The following is a 13,382-nucleotide window of genomic DNA, read 5'->3' as shown; positions in this document are numbered from 1 at the left end:
GGCTTTCCTGGATGGAAAGCAACACTGACAACTAGAGAAGGAAAAAATTGAGGCCACCTCAGATTTGAGGGAAAACCTGAGGGGTCAACTGGTATCTTTTTGGCAACTACTTTGTGCCAGGCATTTTACCCACATTATCTTATTTACACAACAGTTATATAAGGTCCCACAACTAGTAAGTGGAAGAAATAGCATTTGATCTTCATTTCAGACTTGTTTGTCTTGGGCAGATCACATCCCTGTGAGTTAGTTTTGAGCATCAGACCAAGACAATTCCATAGTTTCCCTAAGTGGTAGCCACTGCACTTGAACTGCTTGGGTTGACAATGGCCCAGCCATGTGTCTCTCAGATCCTCTGGGCCCCATCTGAACAGATCTCTGATTGTTCGGTGTGATTAGCAGGTGTTTTAATGAGGAAGCACTCCCACACTGTGGGTGCATGACAGACTGGTGTGCACCAGAGTGCCATTGGACCCAAAGCTACCCGCACCCAGACGTACTGAACCAGAAACTGCCCTTTCACAATGTGCCCCAGTAATTTGAGTTTGAGTTTACCACCGACATGGGTTTCTTCCTTATCTCCAACAGTTGGCAGCAGACATAGAATACAGCAATGGAGGACTCATGCCACCTGCTCATGGGCCCTGCCTCTTCACTGTGGTTCAGGTCCTGGTTCTCATGGGTTTTCAGGTCCAGGTAGGTCTCCTATATCATGCTTAGCTCTGAAGTCAGTGAAGGCTGCTAGAGGGTCACTGTGGGAGCCCCCACCCTCGCCACTACCCCTGGGCCATCCTGCTCGGTCCCTATGTGGGCATCACGATGGGGAAGCATCTCCATCAGTAGCCATGACCTGTCAGGACTCCTCAGAGACCAGCCTGCTTCCCAGGCTCCAGGCAGCTGGGCAGACATTCAAGACTGGCTTCATTCCTCATCTCTGCCACCAACCTCGTCAGGTGGTCACCTGGCTGCCAAACATGATAGCTCTCCAGTTGCACATCCTTCCATCTGACTTGGCTCTCTCGGGTGGGAAACAGGCACTCCTGGCCTCCTCTCTCCGGAGAGGACCATGGATCCTGACAAAGTATCTTAGAATCTTGGTAGCTTGTGCAGCTGCAGTGCACCTAGACTTCTCTCTGCTGGCCAGCTGAGGCCTGGACCTCACCGTCTCTCGACCCTCTTTAAAAAGGGGGCCACATGGAGTCCCTGCAAGGCCCAGCCACCTTCTGCCAGGGCAGTAGGGAGTGCTCAGCGGGACCCAGGCCTGCAGGCTGCACGAAGGACCTCATTTGCACTTCAATAACGTCCTTTTCTTTCACTTAACTATGTATCTTGGTGTTAGATGTGTCAGTGGAGAGACTCCCCAGTGCAATTAAACGGGAGTATTGAGCCGGAGAGAAATCAGTGTGTGTTGACTCAGATATTTAAGCAACCACCTTTCAGTATTGACTCAGAAATTGGCCTTCCAGCTGTCCCTGCTGGCAGACTCTTCTGGCATCTCGTCAGGCCTCTGTTAATGTGTTTTTCAAATTTCAACTTGCTTCGACTTGTCTCCTAACTGATCCTCCTAATGATGATAATAATGGTTTCCAGGCTGACCTGCACACAGCACTTAGGCAAGCAGCCCAGGCGCCTCTCTGGAGGCGACCCCTTCCTTATACATCACAGTCCGAGGGCGGCTGCTTGCTGGGTTCGTGGCAGGTTAAGTCAGCTTGGGGGACTTCTCAAGCACCTCCTAATTATTCCTCTGGAGAACTTGAGTGGTGAGGGTCTCTCTCGTGATGGGGTTAGGCTTTAGTGGTCTGCTGCTGGAGGGGGGCGGGTTGCTGATTCCCTCCAAATTTTACTCACTCTTTCAAACAGGAAGAACTTTCCCACCATTTGCAGTCCCCCTGATGAGTAATTATTGGATGGGTTTGTGGTCACTTAATTGCCAGGGCCCTTGCCCCTTGCTTTGCAGAGACGTGACTATACGAGCACCTTTCCCAGACGTGGCCAATTAGCGGGGGCCCAGCTGGTTTGGAGCCAGGCTTCTAAGGAAGGCTGAGTCCCGGTTCTCAGCTCCGAGGCCTTTCTGCAGCCTCTCTCAGGCTTTCCTAAGTGCGGCTGTCAAACTTTGCTGACCTTTCCCCCTTGGGGCTAATGAGTGTCACAGCCATTTTTAACCTTGGGTTTTCTAGAAGTTGAGCTGTTAACCTAGCTCCTACAGAAGGAGGATCCTGGGAGGTGTAAGTGAACTCTTCACACACAAGGAGGTGACTAATGGAGGAACATAGGATTTTCAGTGTCAGGGCTAGCCTTGAAGTTTTGCATTGACACCCTTGATAACATCGACCAGATGTCAAATCAGAGCTGGTCAGCACAGGCAGCATGGGTGGGAGGGCAGCTGGATCATCTGTGGAACAACCCGTTGACAGTATAGATGGCTGAGCCTCACCTGAGAGGGATTTGGCAGGTCTGCAGTAGGGCTGTGACTGGTTCGTTAACCAACTTTATGGGGGATTCTAATGAGCCAACTGGCTTGGGGATCACCATCGTGATGGAAAGAGCATTAGACTGAAATCAGAATTCCAGGTCCTGGCACTGAGTGACCTGTGTGTTACTATGGGCAAGTCCTCTTCAAGCCATTTTTCTTATCCTGAATGCAGGGGTAATGGAGGGCCTTCTTCACAGGGTTGCTTTGAGAAATAGATGAGATACTATGTAGCATCTGAAAACAGCAGAGCATCAGGTGTGCGGACTGCTGAGTCACTTGTGCATTTGTTCGCTTAACAAATATATGGGTCTTAACACAAAACTGTAAGAGGTACTGCAGAGGTGTTTTTTGTTTGTTTGTTTGTTTGCTTTTTGTTTTTTAAAGTACAATCTGTTGCCTGCAAAGAGCTTCAGATAAATGGGACAGAGGAATCCACATGGGAAGTCAGGATCTCAGCCTTGTGCAGGGCGCTCCAGCGTGACAGTGTGCACAAGCGATGCTGAAACACACACTGGGATTTGGAAAACCTCTTAGACAAGGTGCATGCAACAGCAGAAATGAGAATAGGCAAGGATCTGCTCTCGTCTCTGGAAAATGTGGGGACTTCTGGAAGCTGGGAATTTATTTCCTGCACAGCATGGCCTATTTTGCCCATGGATAGAAAGAGGCAACCAGGTAGGGTGATCCCAGAACAGCCACCCCTCCCCTCATCCTGGAAATGCCATTGCACTCTTTGTATCACTAGGGAAGAAGTCTACACTCACTGGTAGAGTTTCCCCTAAAATTTCATTTTTGAAATTTGTGTCTCTTTTCTCTGTTCACACTTCCCCTGTCCTTTCTCTGGGATGACGGTGAATGCTGGGAAAACTGAGATGGAAGCAAGCGGGAGGGGTACAGAGCTCTGTACAAGTGGAGACCACACTGAGCAAAGGCCAGTCCAGGGTGGGGAGAGAGGTGGGACGGTGGCACAGGCCCTGTGCTGTCAAGGACCAGGATTGGGTGAAGCCATGGGTGGGGTGAAGCCATGGTGGTGCAGGGCCCTGGAGACAACTGAGCGTCTGATTTCAGGCTCAGGCCAAACCCTCCACCCCAGTCATGGAGAATCAGTGTTGAAACCAAGATTTGGTCTTCCATATCTTATTCTGTTTAGAAGGTTAGAAACAGATGCAGAAATGCTATGAAGGGATTATCTTAATGGAAAATGCAAGAATCCTTCTTGTAACCCCATATCATATCGTGTATGACTCATAGAGCCTGCCTATGATAACAGGTGATGATCCACATCCCACCTCTATTCCCCAAGGCAACAGCATTGCCTCACATTCCATGTTGCTATTGCTGCAGCCACTACCACCGCCAACTCCCCAGCCTCCAAGTTTGTGTTTGACAATCTTACGTGATAGGTGTTTTCCAAATGGGAAGATTTCTTCTGCAACCATTCTTTTCATTTAATCTGTTCTTGATCTATATTGAGATAGATTTCTGTGCTGATTTTAATACTGAGCTATGTTATTTGTCCAATTAAAGACTATTTGTTTGTGTTATAGAAGAAATATTTAATTTTTAATAAGTATGGATAAACCAAAAGAAGAAAACAAAAGCACTTATAATTACATCACCCAGAGAGACTACTATTAAAATATGGGTCATATCTTCCCTGACTTGTGTATGGGAGGTTGTGTGTATGTGTATACATACATGTTTTTTCTTACAAAAATGGAATTGTCATGCATATACTGTTTTGTAATCTGGAAGGTCATGAATTTCTTTCCTTTGAACATTTAAACACACATTAATACTGAGGAGAAAAATTTTAAAAAGATATAATGTGCTTCACATGGTACCCTTATTTCCCATGTGACTTGTGCTATTGCATACCCCCAAACCACTTTTACATTGTACCAAATGAAAATCCCAATTATCTTATACTACCCACATCTACAACACATCTTTGGTACCCTCGATGTTCCATGAGTCCTGAAGTTTCCTCTAAAATTTCCAAGAATGACTAAACTTGTTCAAGTTAGCTTTGGTGTTTAGAGTATCCCAGGTGTCTAGATGTCAGCAACCCATGGAAGATGTACCTTGTAAGTTCTATTAATGGGAAAATGTAATTAACCAGAAGGCTACATTTCCCAGCTGTGCACAACAGTGAGCATTAACTGTAACAAAATGATGGTGCTCATAGGCAGTCCTTGGGGGTTGTGAGCAATGGTCTTGTGGGAGCGAAAGATGATGGATGAGAATTTGTCTCAAGTAAACAAAATTCTTCCACCATCTGGGCTGTGGAACTGAATTGGAGTAGAATGTCAAACATATATGTGTGAAAATTCCAAGACAGCCTTGCGGTTCTGTGCTGACCAAGTCTTGTTTGAATTGTCAGAGGTGTCAACTCAAATTGATGGAGTCAGGTTTGGCTTGTCCAGCTTTCACTGTGCTGTGTCAGTTCATTTTCTCAGCACAATCCTAGCTGATTGTCCTATCTGTTGTCTGTTCACTCTTTAGGGAGAGAAAAGGGGAAGAGGAAAATGAATTTAAAGGAAATAGGAGTAGAAATGGAGGAGATGGAAGATCCAGTTAAGATACAAGTGAGAAAAATGAAAAATGGACAGGCTAGAAGAGAGAAAAATGTGCTATGAGGCAGGAGAGATGAATCAACGCTAAAAAGTGACATTTCTGAGAAGAGAAATTGCAAGGGGGAAAAATTAAAGAGTGTTGAATAAAGAGGAGACGAAGAGATCTGTAAAATATTATTTCCTAGTGTTCAGCTTACCTCCAAAATACCTTATGAGAGGTTAGGCCAGAAAATAGATTATTCCTCTTGGTTACAAAGAAATCATGGTGCTCTCAGGAAGCAAGAGCAGATCATGAACATAGCCTGACAGCTGCTGGGTACAGGGAATGGTTTCCTTTATCGTATTTCCACTCATTTTAGCAATTCCAGCCTTTTCCAGCTCAGTTTTCAGTTTTTACTAGAGTAACCTCCACTTTTCATACAATTACAAAGATACAAAACAAATAAGTTCTGGGATCACAACACTTTTGTGGAGATTCTTTTCTCTCAAAGATTCTTATAACATTTCTTTGAGTTGAGGGGGAGACAGATGTGTTGAGTGGTGTTGTTTTACATCTGGAGAAACTGGGGCACAGAGGAGTATTGAGGGGGAGTTCAGCTGCCCTTTGTAGTGCTGATGGGTGGTGATGGATGTGGAGGCAGATGACCAAGTCTTCTCAATAGAAAAAAATTACACTTCCATCTGTAATCAACTCATTTTTTCTCTGTTTGCTACGATGACAAAACAAAATGGAACCCAAATTTCACAAATACACTATCCTTATCATTTAACCTGCGTGTTCCCATTTTTGAAAATCTTAGTTCTAATTATAATAGTTTTTACATCTCAAAAATACAATACTGCAGTAAACTCCATAATTCAAAATGAGATAAGGGTATTGGGAATAACAAAATTAGTAGAGAATCAGCAAAAAGCAAAAACAAAACACCCTGTATCTGAGTAAGTAACAATTTCCAAAGAGCATAAAATACTGCTGAATATAATTCAGTTTTGTGTGTGTGTGTGTGTGTGTGTGTGTGTGTGTGTGTGTCAGAGAGAGACAGAGAATACGTAATAGCAATCAAATGAATCTATAGCTAATGACATCTGTACTTAGCTAACTCTGGTTGGGCCACACCCTATAAGATGTCACAATTGAGAGTTTCATGAACCTTGATTCCTTTTCGGATTGGCCCCAATCTATGCAGAAGCTAAACGCTTCCTGTAAATCATTGCTGGAAATTGCCTCAGTGACATGGCCCTACATGTTCCAGGAACCCCCCTTTCTCTGCTCCAGGGCCTTCTCTCCAATTTTCACCTCATTCTGGGCCTGAGACTGAGATGAGACTGGGGAGAGGTCTGGTGCCCCAAATTTTCCACATGTACGTCATCACTGACATTCCTCAACGAGCAGTGCATTAGCGAATGGGGCCTGTTTCAGTCTCATCGTTTGTGCTCTTAGGATCTTAAAACAAAACTGATCACTAATCCAGGTTCAGGAAGAAGTCTGAGGTGCTAACAGCCTCTAATAGTGAAAAAAAAGTCATCCATTATTTTGGGAAGATAAGGCCGAAGACAGGAGCCCCTCTTGATTTCCCACTTTCTGTAACACTAGATATACATGAGCCTCAGACCTAACACATGCGACTCTCTGAACTTGAATGTCTCTGTGACAATGATTTATATTTTTAAAAAGGAAATGGGAATGATATATGACTTTAAAATCTTAGACGCTGCCCTTCCAAATGAAACTGCAGGGAACACGGGAGGAGATAGATTCAGTGTCCTCCACCCAGCCTCCATCCCATTCCTTCTCTGATCCCACTCTCTCTCTCTTGCCTTGGTTCACAGTCCTGGAGGCAGTTTTTCTCCAGGGCCTTCTCCCAGGGTTCCCTCCCATGCTTAGAAATACTAATTGGCGTCTTTGAGTTTGTGCTTTGTGGGGCATTGTGTGAATCACTTGGTATAAATCATCTAGTTTAATGATCCTAACAGCCCTGGGAAGTAGGTGTTATTTCCCCATTTTTCAGATGAGGAAAACTGAGGCCCAGAGAGCTTCAGTAACTCATCCAGGGTTACAGGGCAAGTAGTGGCAACCCTGGCTCTGACCTTCAGCCTCCGTGTCTGCTGCTCAGAACTCACAGACAGTCACAGGCCAGAAGACAAGGAGTCTTGGTGCTATTGTGTGACTTATGTAGAAGCAAAGATTTGGGCATGACCAAAAAGATGGCACAGGGCAGTTCAAGGAAATCATAGAGCCACAAGGCAGTGGTCTGTCTGGGCTGTTTGGCCTTGGCTGTGAAGACTTCTTCCTGTCCAGGGTCACGCTGAGTAGAAAAGGAGGCACGTAGTGTCCACACGTGTTCCCCAGGGTCTAGCCCAGACAGACAGTCTGAGGCTCCATGACTTGCTCACCCCTCTGTGTTCTTTCAGCTCCTGATGAAACCATCCCTGTGGGGAGTGCAGGGGCAGATGGGGACTCCATGGAGGCAGCCGACCTGCGACAGCCTTCAGTTCCGACAAAGACACATCACCTTGCAAATGACACTCTGCCGTCTGGTTTCTGTGTTTTGTTGTAACAGGTTAAATGAACCCCTGGGCTTAATTTTCCCCCTACTTAGTTCTGTGGCAGCAAAGAAAAGTGACTTCTTTTCATTTCTCAGCTCAAAACTTCTTAAGCTGTGTCTCTTCCTCATCACCCCTTTGAGAATAAAAGTCTAGAAATGAAACACAATCCTGACAAGTTTGGAAAATGTGCTTTTATAGTCTTAGTTCAAAGCCAACCCTAAACTTTGAGATTTTGGGTCAAATTTGTTCTCAGAGATGTAAGTTTGGCCTTGAGGCCTATTTCTGTCTTCTTCTAACAGGAATGAATGGCTTCAAGTTCTCATCACTATGGTTCCACTGAACTTTTGCCTGAAGAAGAGCCCCAGTGGCTGACACCCTGACTCTGGAGGCTCACCTCGTTTTAAAGGGTGGTGGGAAGGAGAAAGGGAGGAGGAGGGGAAGGGGTGGGGGGGGAGGAGGAGGAGGAGGAAAGACACCCAGGCTCTGCAGTTTATAAATCACCCCAGAACACAGCCGGGCTGTGAAAGGCACTTAGCCAGAAGTTGTGAAAGGAAATAATTTTCATTCCCAGCCCTGGGAATTGCGTGAAGCAACAGAACAAAAGCTGCATTCCCCAGAGATTTTCTGAAAGTAAAATGAAAGGGAAAACATGAAAATCACCGGAAAGGCAGAGTTAGGAAAGCTAAGGAAAGAAGGCAGAGTACAGCCAAGACACCCAGGTCCTTTGGCCGGTTCCTCTCCTGCTTCCAGTTGTAGGTACAGAATGCCTTCTGCAAAGAGGAGTGTTGGAAATGTTCTCAGAGGCCACCCGAACAAGGGGAGGAGAGGCCTGAGATGGGGCTATGCATCTGCATTTCTTGATGATAAGAAAATACGTATTTTTTTGACCTAGACATTAAAGAAAATCTTAAGGGCACACAGGAGCTTGTGATCCCTTTAAGCTAGTACCTTACTTGTCCCAAGAGGCATTAATTGTCTCAGCAGTTCCCAGGAGGGCACAGGCAGGACCTAGCTCCATCTTCAGCCAATCCCAGGGCCTGGAGACAAAGGGAAAGTGACAAGAGGTGAATTCCTTGCCCTTTCTAGAAAGCAACTGTGTCTTGTGTCTAGAAATGGACAGGTGTGACCTGCAGTCCAGCAGGAAACGGCAAGCTCAGATTAGACAAAGTGCAGAGTCAAGAGATGGGGGTTCTTGCCCAAGCTTTACCACCTGATACACCAGCTATACAATGGGGTTAGTGACAGCTGCCCCACCTATCTCACAGTTTTATGTGTGCATGTGTGTGTGTGTGAGAATTCAGTGAAATACAAGAGCACAAGATAATGACAATGCTCACAGTAGTAGTAACCACAGATGCTCCTCAACTTATGATGAGGGTTCTGTCCAGATAAACCCATTGTAAGCTGAAAATACAAAAATGCATCAGGTTTATATCCTGATAAAATGTTTATATCCTGATAAACCCATGGTAAAGTTGAAACTGTAAATCAAACTATCTTAACTCAGATGCTCCTTGACACACGACAGGATTACTTCCCAACAAACCCATTGTAGAGTTGAAAAACTGTTAAACCATCAGGGTACCATCTGTACTAACATTTATGGAGCCTCAACCACATGCCGGGCACTGGCCTTGCATGCATGTATGTTATACATTACTTCTGCTCCTGACAGCAACCCTATAAGACCACTATCCCAGTCCTTCCTTGACAGATAAAGAAATGGGAACTCAGGGAGACTTAGTAGCCCAAGATGGCACCACTGGTGAGCAGCCAAAACAGGGAGCCTAAAGCTCAGTTATTACACCATCAAAAGAGGCGGGAAAGCCTGGTGGTATGGACCCGGGACTAGCTGTGCAACTTTGGCAAAGTTGCTTAACATCTCTAGGACTTGGCATTCCATTTGTAAAACAAGGATAATCAGAGAACCTGCCGCATAGGGTTGTCATGAAGATTACATGAAATGTACACAAAACACTTAGAAGCAGGGCCGACACGTTGGTAAGCGCTCCTTAAACGCTAGCATTTTACAATTTTCTTAAATGCTCCTACTGAGTGACTGATCTCCCTGCTTAAGTGGAGGCAAGGAACGATGATGGAGCTCACACTCTTGTTACTTTAGTGATATGGTTTCCTTCGAAATCCTTAGCTCTGCTGTGAGTGAGAATCCTGTACAGAACGAAGAACCTGTTATGTGGTAGCATTGCCTGGGAGATAAAGAGCAGAACCGTTTTTTGGTGGGGTGCTGGCTTTCCGTTTCATTTTTAGAAAGAAGAAAAGCCAGAGCCTGTGGTTTTAGCCCCCAGCTGGCAGCTTGCTTTGCTTCCTTGGCCCTGACAGAATACACCAGCTTAATGTTCAGCTTTACCGACAACTGCCAGGAATTGTGAAGCAGGTGCCCCCATCCTGGGCTGAAAATGAAGAGAATTGTGCTCAATACTTATTAGGAGTTAAATAATAGTTTCCAGCTGTAAATGAATGACTACATCTCCCCGCATTTGGTGTCACCCTGGAAACTACTATTTATTCTTTTGGGTAAACACTGCTGGAGACAAGCTTCAGGTGCCCAGGCAACCTAGCCAGGCTGACAAAGTACTCCATGAGCCCCCTGCACTCACTCCCACAGGCACCTTCATTCTCTCTTGGTCTGCTTCTCTGGGTGGGAGGCCTCAGGAGCCCCAGTACCGAGCTGGGTATGTAAACACTCACTAAGCGGGCAGATTCGCTCGAAGGAGGCCTGCACCTCTGCACACACCTGCAAGTGCTAGGCCCTAACACCAGCATCTGGTGGTCTGTCTGATGTCCACCAGCCCCCACATGTGGCTGTCACTCCAGACAACAGACTTGTTTATGAGCAGTGAATGCTTTGCTCAGCAGGGCAGGCAGAATGACCCCAGACCAGGGCCCTCTCAGTCTCAGAATCTTCAAGCATAGGAGCCCTCCCACACCTACAACCTGTCGGTTCCATTTGACTGCCCCCCCACTCCAGCTGCCTCCACCTCAGGCACCTGTTCAGGAGCATGGCAGACCGGGATCCCAGCAGATGGCTGGTCCTGCAGGCTGAGGACTGACAGATTCTTTGGCCTGTGGCCCACAGAGACAGGCAGACATTGTCATTAGGAAGAAATGAAAACATTGCTCACTGCCCCTTTCCAGTGGGGCACAGAACTTAACCCCATGGCCTCTACAGCAGCCTGCCCCCCTCCTCCCAGTCTCTACACACCAAGCCTTCCAGGCAACATTGGATCGTGGAGGTGAAGTTCATGGATGTGTGTGGAGGAGATAACAATGTGTCAGGTGTCCCCTGTCTCCCTGTCTTCTCCTTCGTGGACATCTGGAGACAGTTCTTCAACGTTCAGGGCTGGCCTGGTGTCTCTCTTCCTCTGGGCTACGAGGACCTGCTTGTTCTTTACAATCACCCGTTTTCCCCCACCCCTTCCTTTTCACCCTTTCTCTCTTTTCCAACTTCCCTTCAGCTCAAGTTGTGTGTGAGAGAAAGAAGGCGGCTCACGTGCCCGGCTGAGGAATGAGATCATTTCTCTCCCCGTGTAGCGGGCTTGCTGTCTGCTGGTCGGGGTTACTGGGAGAAAGCAGGACAGCTCGCTCTCCACAGAGAGCCATCTGGCTCCAACAGACTCACGCGGATGCTAATCTATTGGTTTCTTTTTCTTTTATTCTTTCATTCTTTCTTTTTGTTTGCTCCCGAGGAACACTTCATCTGCAGCTGTAAATTCAGACCTGGCCCCGTGAAGGCGAGCGTTCATTCGTGCATTTATTTATTCCTGCATTATGCCCCCTCGCCCCCTCTCCTCTGGTAGGTGTCAGGAAGCCATTGTTATCATTGGTGTGTCTATGTCGTTTTAATGTCAGGGCTGTACTTTCAAATGGAAATCAGGCAATTATGCTCCACATGGAGAAATCTGACAGATGCAGAGGTTTTACACCACTGGCCGTGTGGCAGGGACAAAAGCGACCAGGGCTCCCAGGGGACGGTTAAATAAATAGAATATGTTTCAAGAGTGCAGAAAAATTCAAGAATAATTAACTGCCTGATGAGAGTTCATAGATCCTGTGGCTGTTTATCTTCAGAATGTGATAATGATATGTCAACGAACCGCTTAACTCATCCTTGTAAAGGCAGAGTTAGAAAACTGATTACAATGTGCATTTACACAGAGGCAGACTGCTCTGTGCATCTGTTTTCCGGTTTCTAAATGCAAAGCTTTGCAGTATTTTCACTTGCTGTTTCCCCCTCGCAGGCGTTCTGGTTGGAGAAAGGAGATGGAGGCATGCTCGAAGCCTGATGTCTACCTGATGAAGCACTGTCATGTCTACATTTACTGTTAGCTAATCACAGTGGTATCTACAGTACCAATGGTGTGTAATATCAGTGTTATCTAATATCAGAGGTATCCGCCTGGGAACTCAAGCTGAAAAACATGGCGACAATATCATTGTGGCTATTGTTGGTTGATGCTTGTTTTGCGTCAAGCACCCAGCTAAATATTCTCCATATGTGGCCTCCTATAGTCCTGTGAGTGTGATGTACATAGTATTATTATCCATGTTTCACAGAGGGGAAAATGAGGCATGGGCTAAGTGGAAGAAGTGGCCTTCAGACCTAGCTCTGCCCAACTCTGACCTTAGCTCTCAGCCACTGGGCCCCAGTCCTCCCTAATGTTTCAACAGGAAGAAAGGTAACTACTCACTCACACCCTGTATAAACACTTTCATAATGTCAGACACATAGAGTTGGAGTGAACTAAACAGGAGAGATCTAATAAAAGTTAAAGCTTGATTTTTTCCCTGACATATCCTGCTGTTTAAACAGATAGTTCATTTGGAGCCTGAAAAAGAGTCATCATTCAATGTCTCCAAAGCTGGGTTTACATTAGTCTATTTTATGAAAAAGTAAAGTACCTCCAACTACTGGTCATTGCTCTCTTCTGTTGTGGAAGAAAGAGTCAGGGAGCAGGAGAGGGTGTGTTTGGATTCCAGCGCCCCCTGCATCTCCCCACTAAGCAGCTGCCTTGAAATACACGGAAGCTGATGCCAATTAGAACTCAGAAAAAAGGGAGGACATTTTGTCGCTCAGGAAAAGTATGTTTTAAACAAATGATAAAATAAACACAACAGGTTTACGTAAGAATCTCCAATGCTTTCTCCAATGAATGAGCGCCATCTTGAAAGTCCATGAGGCCCCACTGCAGCGAGCAAACATTAATCAAAGCCAGAGTTATCAGGAGACAAAACGTCTACTAATTTGCTAGGGACTAATAAGCATCAGTCACACCCACCATTATAACTTGTTTTACCTTGTCCAAGGGTAAAGACACATGTAAGGAGACTCACAACCTTTTAGAACATTAGCTTTGTCTTAAGTGAGGGAAAAAAAAATAAACTTCTGCTTACGGAGGAATTAGTTTTCTTTTTTCATCTCTATTGAACACATTGGTTTGAAAACATTAGCATAATAAGCTTGCATTACAAAAACAAAAAGTACTATTAAAGTAGCCTTTCAATAAACACCTTAATTAAAAGGATTCAAATACTAGGGGAAAACACGAAAGAGACAAAGTCATAGCTCACTCAAGAATGGATCACTCAAGAGCTCAAGAAAACAGCAGGCACATCGTGTCATGGGAGGGCTGATGCAAGGTCTGGGACAGTCAGAATGAACAACTCTTGTTCCACTGAGACCAAACACTAAAGAATGAAGGGAATCAAAACAGAGAGAAGAAAATGGGAAAACCAATTCAAAGCCAGCCTTAAAACATCTGAAGAGG

General features: G+C 45.6%; 2 long non-coding RNA genes across 2 annotated transcripts; both read left to right on the top strand.

The window, feature by feature from the left end:
• Nucleotides 1-588: 588 nt before the first annotated feature.
• Nucleotides 589-7,752, top strand: LOC114673583 (uncharacterized). The gene is made up of 2 exons (XR_013408008.1): nucleotides 589-696; nucleotides 7,462-7,752. It is a non-coding gene; the product is annotated as an uncharacterized LOC114673583 (long non-coding RNA).
• Nucleotides 7,753-11,157: 3,405 nt separating this feature from the next.
• LOC114673582 (uncharacterized) lies at nucleotides 11,158-12,739 on the top strand. Its single transcript, XR_003724346.2, has 2 exons — nucleotides 11,158-11,410; nucleotides 11,856-12,739. It is a non-coding gene; the product is annotated as an uncharacterized LOC114673582 (long non-coding RNA).
• The last annotated feature ends 643 nt before the right edge of the window (nucleotides 12,740-13,382 follow it).

The sequence above is a fragment of the Macaca mulatta genome, chromosome 17, assembly GCF_049350105.2.
Source record: "Macaca mulatta isolate MMU2019108-1 chromosome 17, T2T-MMU8v2.0, whole genome shotgun sequence".
Classification (NCBI taxonomy): domain Eukaryota; kingdom Metazoa; phylum Chordata; class Mammalia; order Primates; family Cercopithecidae; genus Macaca; species Macaca mulatta.
Note: the sequence above shows the minus strand (reverse complement) of the source record. Positions and strands in the feature narration are given on the sequence as shown.